The sequence below is a fragment of the Triticum aestivum genome, chromosome 2A (assembly GCF_018294505.1).
Source record: "Triticum aestivum cultivar Chinese Spring chromosome 2A, IWGSC CS RefSeq v2.1, whole genome shotgun sequence".
Taxonomy (NCBI): domain Eukaryota; kingdom Viridiplantae; phylum Streptophyta; class Magnoliopsida; order Poales; family Poaceae; genus Triticum; species Triticum aestivum.
In genome coordinates, this window is record NC_057797.1 from 557638612 (window position 1) to 557648044 (window position 9433).

Genomic DNA, 9433 nt, shown 5'->3' on the forward strand with positions numbered 1-9433 from the left:
CAAGCAACAACACGTAAGCGGTGCCTGCACACAAATAACAACAACTTGCAATCCGACGTATTAAAGGGGTTGTCAATCCCTTTCGGGTAACGGTGCCAGAAATTGGCAAAACGGACGTGAATAATTGTAGTAGATTGATAGATCGAACGCCAAATAAAATAATAAGAATAAATTGCAGCAAGGTATTTTTGTATTTTTGGTTTAATAGATTTGAAAATAAAAGGCAAATAAAATAGATTGTGAAGGAAAATATATTAAAGAAGAGAACCGGGGGCCGTAGGTTTCACTAGTGGCTTCTCTCGAGAAAAATAGCAAACGTTGGGTAAACAAATTACTGTTGGGCAATTGATAGAACTTCAAATAATCATGATGATATCCGGGCAATGATCATTATATAGGCATCACGTCCAAGATTAGTAGACCGACTCCTGCCTACATCTACTACTATTACTCCACACATCGACCACTATCCAGCATGCATCTAGTGTATTAAGTTCATGGGGAAATAGAGTAATGCAATAAGAACGATGACATGATGTAGACAAGATCTATCTATGTAGAGATGGACCCCATTGTTTTATCCTTAGTAGCAACGATACATATGTGTCGGTTCCCCTTCTGTCACTGGGATCAAGCACCGTAAGATCGAACCCACTACAAAGCACCTCTTCCCATTACAAGATAAATAGATCAAGTTTGCCAAACAAAACCCAAATATCGGAGAAGAAATATGAGGCTATAATAAATCATGCATATAAGAGATCAAAGAAGATTCAAATAACTTTCATGGATAAAAAGATAGATCTGATCATAAACTCAAAGTTCATCCGAACCCAACAAACACACCGCAAGAAGAGTTACATCATAAGGATCTCGAAGAGACCATTGTATTGCACTACAAAAAAAATACACTTCCGTGATGATACGTGTTTGTCATAGTAGGTCGCTTTTTTTGTCATGCATGTACATCCATGACAAATTTATGACAGAATCAAGATAGTCATACATGTGCTGTCGTAGAAGTGTTCCATGACAATACCAAAATTATCATCATGGAAGTGTCCCCTTCCATGACGATAAATCGCGCATCAGAAAAGTGATTTCGTCAAGGGTGACCGACACGTGGCATCCACCGTAACGGAACACCCTTAAGCTATCGGGTCGGGTTTTGGATCCGATAACCCGTTAACAGCCCCGACCAATGGGGATTTTCCACGTGTAAAATCATCATTGGCTAGAGGAAACACGTGTCAGCTCATCGCCGGGACAGATGTCATCCACTCACTGGACAGAAGGCGCCTATGATACATTGACACATGGCACGGCCCAACAAGTTTAAATGGGCCGGCCCAACAAGTTTAAATGGGCCGGCCCAACTAAATGCCCACAAGATTTTGCGGACCATAATGGGCCGGCCCAGCTAAAGGCCCACGAGATTTTGTGGACCATAATGGGCTGGCCCAGCTAAAGGCCCATAAGATTTTGCGGGCCATAATGGGCCGGCCCAGGTAAAGGCCCACAAGATTTTTGTGTGCCATAATGGGCCGGCCCAGGTAAAGGCCCACGAGATTCTCGCGGGTCATAATGGGCCGGCCCAGCTAAAGGCCCACGAGATTTCGCCGACATTAATGGGCCGGCCCAGCTGTAGGCCCACAAGATTTTGAGGACCCTAGTAGGCTAGCCCATTAACTGGCTGCCATGTTTTGGGCCAAATGTCGGCCCATATTTGATCCGGTCCATTAATGGTCTGCCACGCTCCGGGCCTAATAGTGGCCCATATGAGATCCGTCCCGTTAAAAGCCTATCACGTTCTGGGCCAAATTACGATCCAGATCAGGTCCGGCCCTTTAAGAGGCTTTGGGCTCAATTATGGCCCATATCAGATTCGGCCCGTCAACTGGACACTATGCTTTTGGGCCCACTTGCTAAAGGCCCACTTAGTAATTTGGTCTGATATTAGTTTTGGCCTGTTAAGGGCCCGTTTAACATTACAGCCCTATATTAATTTCGGCATGTTAAAAGCCCGTCATATAGTTGGGCCTAACTACGGCCCGGTTTGCATCCGGCCTGCTCGCAGCCGATATCTGATTGGGCCAAACAAGGACCCAGACTATTTTGGCCTGTTAAAAGCCCATGATTTGATTCGCACAATCATGGCCGGGGTTCATTTCGGGCTGCTGCATAACTAGTAGGAATTAAGAACAAACCTACTCTATACAATAAATAAATTACGGCATAGTAACTAAGAATAAACCTACACTACACAATAAAGGATTTAAGGTATATTACATCCACTGGGCATCAAAGTTCGCCACCAGTGATCATAAAGTGCAACGAAGAAGCAGATTACAAAAACTGGGCACCATTGCAGCGTAACAAAAATAATACTGAACCGAGACCACTTCCAAGACAGTTCAAGAAATGTTAGCCTTGCGTGGGAACTGCTGCGCAAGCTGCTGAGCAAGGCTGTGAGACCGGCCTAGCATGTCGGTCATAGCTTCCAGGTGTAGCTGTTTAGCGATGAGGTTCTCATTGGTGTTCTCCGCAATCTTTCTTAAAGATAGGACTTCAAGTCGAAGTTGAGTTGCAGAATGCCTTTCTGCTAGAACTTGGGACTGAAGAAGTCGAACTGATTCAGACAACGAATTCTGTGAGCTTGTGTGACTGTTAGTCTCAAGTAACTTGAACACTACATCAAGACAAGACTTTGGGGTTGTCTCGCTATCTTCAAGATGTTTTGCCTTCTTTGCTGAAATATATGTTGAGTTTGTCTCACAGCCTTCAGCAGACTTGTGCATGCCATCAGGCATATCATCCTAAAACAAAGCAGAGAGATGACAGGTTTTGCACGTGTATAAACAAAGATGATAACTGTTCTGTCAATTCTATCCAATTTCAAATTAGAAAATAAAGAGTATGTTCAAAATATCAATAGCATAATTTGGCATTGTTCATAATGTGGGGAGCTTCACCACACTACTGGATTACCATGTCAACATAACAAGCATAGATGAAGGGCAAAGAAAATCATTGTATCTATTTTGGATAATGTGCATGGCATGTTGTTCATATCATTAGCCACATCAGTAAGATAAAACAGGAGATGACAAGGTGCAAACGTGGGCTGCTTCACCACACACTGGATCATAGATCCACAAAAACAAGCATACATATAGGGAGTATTAAGTAATGTGCATGGTATGAATAAGGAATTTGGTTTTACAAGTAAAACTTAGAACTTACGGTTCTTACGAACATGCATTTTGGTAGAAACAGCAAACTAAACAGCAGTAAACGATAGGGAGTATGAGCAAATTAAACATCAGTTGAGGATAAAGGCTTTAGAAGGACTGACTTACATTAATAGTTAACACCGGCTTTATAATGCCCTTCTCCATGGCAAGGTAAGGATAACTCAAGAATTCCAGCACAGAATCTTCTTCATAAGCATCGCATGTACTCTACATTTTGTAGAGAGTAATTATAGATATGATAATACTGGAAGGGATAGATGATAATGAAGATAAGATGCAAATTGATGCTACATAATCAACTACGAATCCCTGGAAGTACAAGCGTTACAGGACAAAATGTACTGACAAGAGCAATGGGCTACACTTCTGCACTGGCATCGTCTGTGTATTCTACTTGTTGGTAAGATTAAATATAGATCTGATCTTTTTTAGTAAATGGTGGGCGAGGGAGATAAGATGCAGAATGCTACAAAATGAACCAATCCCTCTTCCCATAATACAAGAGTGTTTTGAACACTGGTGTACTATACAAAACGTTCTTATATTATGGGACGGAGGGAGTAGCTGTTAATGTAAGTACAGTGATAGACCATGTTCAGTCCGTACAAGAGGACTACAGAGCTAAACCTCTTCAAAAGCATTGGGTTGATTCTAAATTTATGTAAGAGTCCATACGGATCTTATAATGTCCACCAAATGGACGATTACGAGGCTAACATGTGAAGTGATGCTACATAATCAAACATCTGTGAAAGTAAGTATGGTCATACAGGGTAAGAGGTACTCACAAGAGCAATGCAGTGTGCAGTATAGTTGTGAGATTCTGTGGTCCCTTGAGAACGAATGTTCTTCTGCTAACAATTTTCGTACAAGTGAGACATTAAGGAAAATGCAGAAATGTAGTTCAAATTGTGATGTGATATCATAGACAGTACCTTACGCTACAGCCGAGACCAATGTATAACAAGATTATTCCATTCACCATCAGATAAATGTAGCACCGGAGACTTTACAGAAATTTCGTTCAGAGGCTTGCCATCGAAGTGCGCTTGCCTCACGTAGGAACGATACTTCATCAATGAGTGCTTGAAAAAGCGCAACCAACCCTTGCTCGTCATCACAATCTAGTTTGCGCCCTCGCCTATTTAAAAGAATGAAATCTTGTGTCTTTTGTTAGCAGAAACATATGCAGTAATGACCATGAATAACATTAGTACATTACTTACGCGTAAGTTGCGGAGGAAGACTAGAAATTGTTCTGTGTCTGCAGTATAATCTTTCCATGAAGGAAAGATGCGCACAAAGTTCCTGACAACAACATAAGCTTCGTCTTCTAAACTGGGAAGAAATGGAACAAGGGTCCTATTTGCTGCAATTGGGGCTCTCTCTGGTTCAAAAAGGGATTTGGCAACTGGATTTGGTGTACTCTTTGCTGGAATGGGGGTTTTGCATCGTACAACTGGTGCTATGTCAAATGGCATAATCATACTGTTTGCTGCAGTTGGAGTCTGCTGAGTTGGTGCATCAGAAATGACCAGTGTAGTAGGGCTAGAGTCTGCTAGAGTTGGGGTATTTTTTGGGTCAGGTGATATTGCAACTACACCTAATGGGCTATTTGATTTATCAGGTGCCACTACCTTTTCCAAATACTTGGCGTGTGCTCCTCCACGATCAGCAATCGCCCTCTTCCTTTTGAACGTATGATACACAAGAACAGCATTTGAATGGATAAATATGGTATGATGACAAATGGAATATGTACTGAAAATGGATAGGCAGGGCGTATTCACATACATGATGTGTAAACTAAGCTAATGGCAGTTCAACAAAGTAGAAGCAATGCAAAGCATCAGTTGCAAGATATGTGCGAGCAATGTAACCTTGGAAAGTTAGAGCAAGTACCTTGATGGGTGAATAAGATAGGGCATCTCCCTCTGACTCCTCCACTAGGGAGCTACATTGACTTAGGTCTCCCTCTAGCTCAGAATCACTGTTAGGATCATATTCTGAGCATGAATCTGTAGGTGGAGAGTGTTTGCATTGCATTGCATCCAGACTTGATTTCAGTCCCTTAATGCCAAGTTTGACGGCCATGGCATTGGTCTGCTTTATTCTTTTCATGTGCGCAAGCTCATAATCATTATGATGCTGTTCAGAATCTGAGATTCATGAAAACATAAAAAGTAGTCAGATTATCTATGGAATGCATTGCGGTTTCAACTCGGAGAGTGTCTCCCTATAAACCCTTGCATATGCAAAGTTCACCTCCCCAACCGTGCTGACCAGACCACACACAGAGATACACACCCGAGCGGCGAACATGCATTTTCGAAACTAATTTAGGAACATTTAGCTGACCAATTAAACAACTCTGTTTTAATAATATCAGATTCGTATTTGAACAACTAAGCTTGTTTAGCTTGATGGGTGGAGCAGTGTTATTATGACACGAAGCATGTATTCTGATCGTATAGTGATCATAAAAGGGGGAAACTCTAAGCATATATTTTTTAGCAAAAGAGGGTTTCCCCTCTGATTTCTATTAAAGAAACCACCACGGAACCAACATGATCAATTAAACCCTAAGCATGATCAATTAAACTGTATTATGGCTGTGCCATGGCAGATTTGAAGCTGCAAACCGGAGAAATGATATTTAGCATCCATTGTTTGCTTCAAACTAAGAACTAAATTCTAAGAGCTGAAAAGAAAGTAGAGTAACCAAGTTAAGATCTATTTTCTGGTTGAGATTAAAAAGTCGAGGAGATATGAAGTACCACCTCTCTTGTGGCACCGTGTAGGCATCGGGGGTGCGATGGCTGTCAGTGGCCTTGAAGCAGATCTGCGACAGTAGATGGGTGCATCGGGGGTTAAGTCCCGTTGCGGTGGAAGAGAAGGTCGTGTGAGCGGCCCCGGCAAAGAGGACGACGGCGCCGATGAAGCGAGAGGACGCGATGCAAGGCTATTGGTCCGTCGCCGTGAATGAGAAACGTCCATCTCTAGCAGTGGACGACGCGGTCTTGGTAGGCGCTCCGACATGGTGGAGGACGGTGGCGATGGATGTGGTGGAGGACGGCGGCGATGGATGGGGTGGCGGACGGAGGCTGGTGTGGGAATGGGGTGTTCTAGCGCGGACGGTGTATGAATGGGAAAATGGAAGGAGAGGTACGGGGAACCATGTTTTTGGGACGCGCCTGTCTGAAATATAGGAAAGTTACGAACTTATCCCCCGTTTCAAATTTGGACGTCTCGTCGGTTGGGGATACGACGGTAATCTCACATCTCCCAAATATTTGCTGGTAACTATTTCGGGAGAGGAGAGGGTGTTTTGCCGCCCACGGTTGGCGCCCATGGTGTATGAACGGGGCTGACAGGTAGGGCGGTTGTGTCACATCTGATGGAAGTTACACATCTGCCCCTATTTAAAATATTAGCCTACATCTATTTCGGACGATGAGAGGGTGTTTTGTCGCCCACCGTGTATGAATGGGAAATGGAGGGAGAAACAGAGGTCTCTCGGACAAGCCTGAATCAAATGAGTTTTGCCGCCCATGTTTGACGCCCACCGTGTCGGAATGGGCTCAGAGGCGGTCGTGTCACGTCTAATTGAAGTTACTAACCTACCCCTATTTAGAGCCAGTGGAAATCGGGCCGATGGATTGTCCGTGTAATGGGTAGACAGTAATTTCCATCTCCCAAACACTTGGCTTCGGGCAGCCGATGTGGGAGTGGACATTTTGCTATTTCTTTCGAATTCTGGGACAATAAGCATCCACGTTTACCCTGACAACTAAATTCGAATCCATTTTGTATTCCTATATGAATCTTTATAAATCATTCTATGTGTTTTTATATATCTTCAAAAGGACGACAAAGATGTATTCCACTGTCATATATGAATATGGTTTACAAATGCCGATACTCAAATTCAGAAATTAGAATCCAGTTTAAGGTGAATTCAAATATTTGGAACACTTCATGTCCAACTCAAATGTCACACGCAGCATAATGTGTACTCCCATTTAGATATGTACACAAGCGATGTATCAAGATTCGAATACCGAGTCAATCAACCAAGAATGTACGGAACTAACAGACATATAAACACTTATAGAGCATATGGATCAATAATATCAACTAACATACATAAGCTAGGCCGCTGTACTTTTTTTGGCTACAACAGCATCCTTTTTTAGCCAGCATCTTGGCCCTTTCCGATGCATGCCACTTATGGTCCATCTATACTACTATTGCTGAATGCACATTCAGTCCGATTGGCATATTTGTAGGTCTGGCACAACAATCCAAATGAAATGTCTCCGAGTCTTATCAATTAATACAGACTTGTGCTCAAATAAAATTACAAACAAAAAACAAAAAAAACAATTATTACATGATCTCTAAAACAAATGGTTTGATTGATTACATGAACAGACAACATAAAGGTTATTCAACTATGGAAAGAACATTTCACCTATGATTTACCAAGTAGGAATTTAATTTCCTTTTTTCTTTCAGGACCTTAACAATCTGGTCAGTCTTAGCTTGCTTTATTTTGAAATCCACCAAATATTTAATGGTTGTCTTGAGTATTACTTGTGATTGTGTTGTTTGCTTCCTCAACATGTCAACTTCATCTCTAAGTGCAGAAGCAGAATCTCTTTCTACCACTAGTTTAGCCTCTAGAGCATCAGCAGTTGGCAATTCATAATGCACGATTGGGCCGGTGCCACTGTTGTGGGTGATGCAACGTCCATGGGGACCTCGCTCTTTGATCTTGGGCTAACTTGTTTTGCCATTAAAGTCCCAATTGGATTCAGAAAAGTTGAAGTTAGCAAAACATCTCAACTGGGAGTTATAACAGCAAACCAGTTAAACAAACAAGGAATTAAAGAGTTTCAATTGGATGCTAAAAAGTAGTTATTAACATCATTGTAACCCGTTGTTGCAGCAGCAAAGCAATTAAACAAACAAGTAGATATTTAAGTTAAGGCAAACAGGTAATTCTTAACAGTAAGTATCAAACACATAGATAGGCGCAGTCTACAATATGATTAACGGGTTGTGCCATTATGTAATTAGTAGCAAACTAAATTAAGCCAAGCAACGTAATTGAACAATTTTGCAATAAGTAGCTAACTAAAATTCCGAGAAGTAGGTAACTGAACTTACGCTAGTTCTTTGTACATGCACACTGCAACTTCTTTTTCTCTTACAAGGTTGTACGAAGGAGTCCATGGCATCAATTGCTTGGATACGCAGTCCCAATACTTTCTTCTTCCCACACTACATGGGTAAGTCGAATGGTTAATCTGGTAAGATGGTGTGTCCTTGATATGTTATATGAGGACATGTAGTCAGACTAGTTGTAGCCAAACACATCACACTGGCTTTTACTGTATATTTCATGCGATTACTTTTGGCATATCAAGATCTAAGCAATCTACAATAGGATAAAAAGACCGACATCCTTCACATTATTGGCGAACTCAGTTCATAGAAACAAGCAATTCAACCATTCTGTGGGTAAATCAAAAGTGGCACTGGAATATTTTTCACTATCCAATCATACACGCAAAAGGGGCGACGCCATCATAAGGGCTGGTATGGGCGGCCGCCTCAGGTGGCTGGAAAGTGTGCACCTAGTTTGAGTTGTCTAGGTTGGCCCATGCTAGTTTTTTTCGTCCCAACGCACGAGCAGACAATGTAAAAAATGAAGAAAAATGTTTCAATTTGGATGGGCCAATAACATAAGTGCAAGGCAGGCCCTATAGCAGGCTCGCGGCCCAAACGAGCACCTCCCATATCGATCGATAGCAGGAAAAATCTCAATTCATTCGCTCCAGCCTCCAGTCTGGTTCGCTCCTAACCTACCCGCCGCTGGACAAACCGACACAGCACTTCCTCGCGCCCTCGTTGGAGGGCGGTCGCCGGGCTTCAAGCGAACGGAAGGACAAGAAGATGAAGATCCAACCCTGTGTGTAGCCTGCATGGAAGGCAGCGGCGGTAGCACGAGCATGGCATCGAGCTTGCGCAAACAGACAGTCGCAGCTTGCAAGAGTAGCATGCGCAACGAGTAGGTACATCACATCCCTGATTATATCTAATTCAACTCTTCAATTTCTGGCCAATGATTAAACCTGACGGTGTTGTAAAACTTCTTGTATGTATGGAATCTA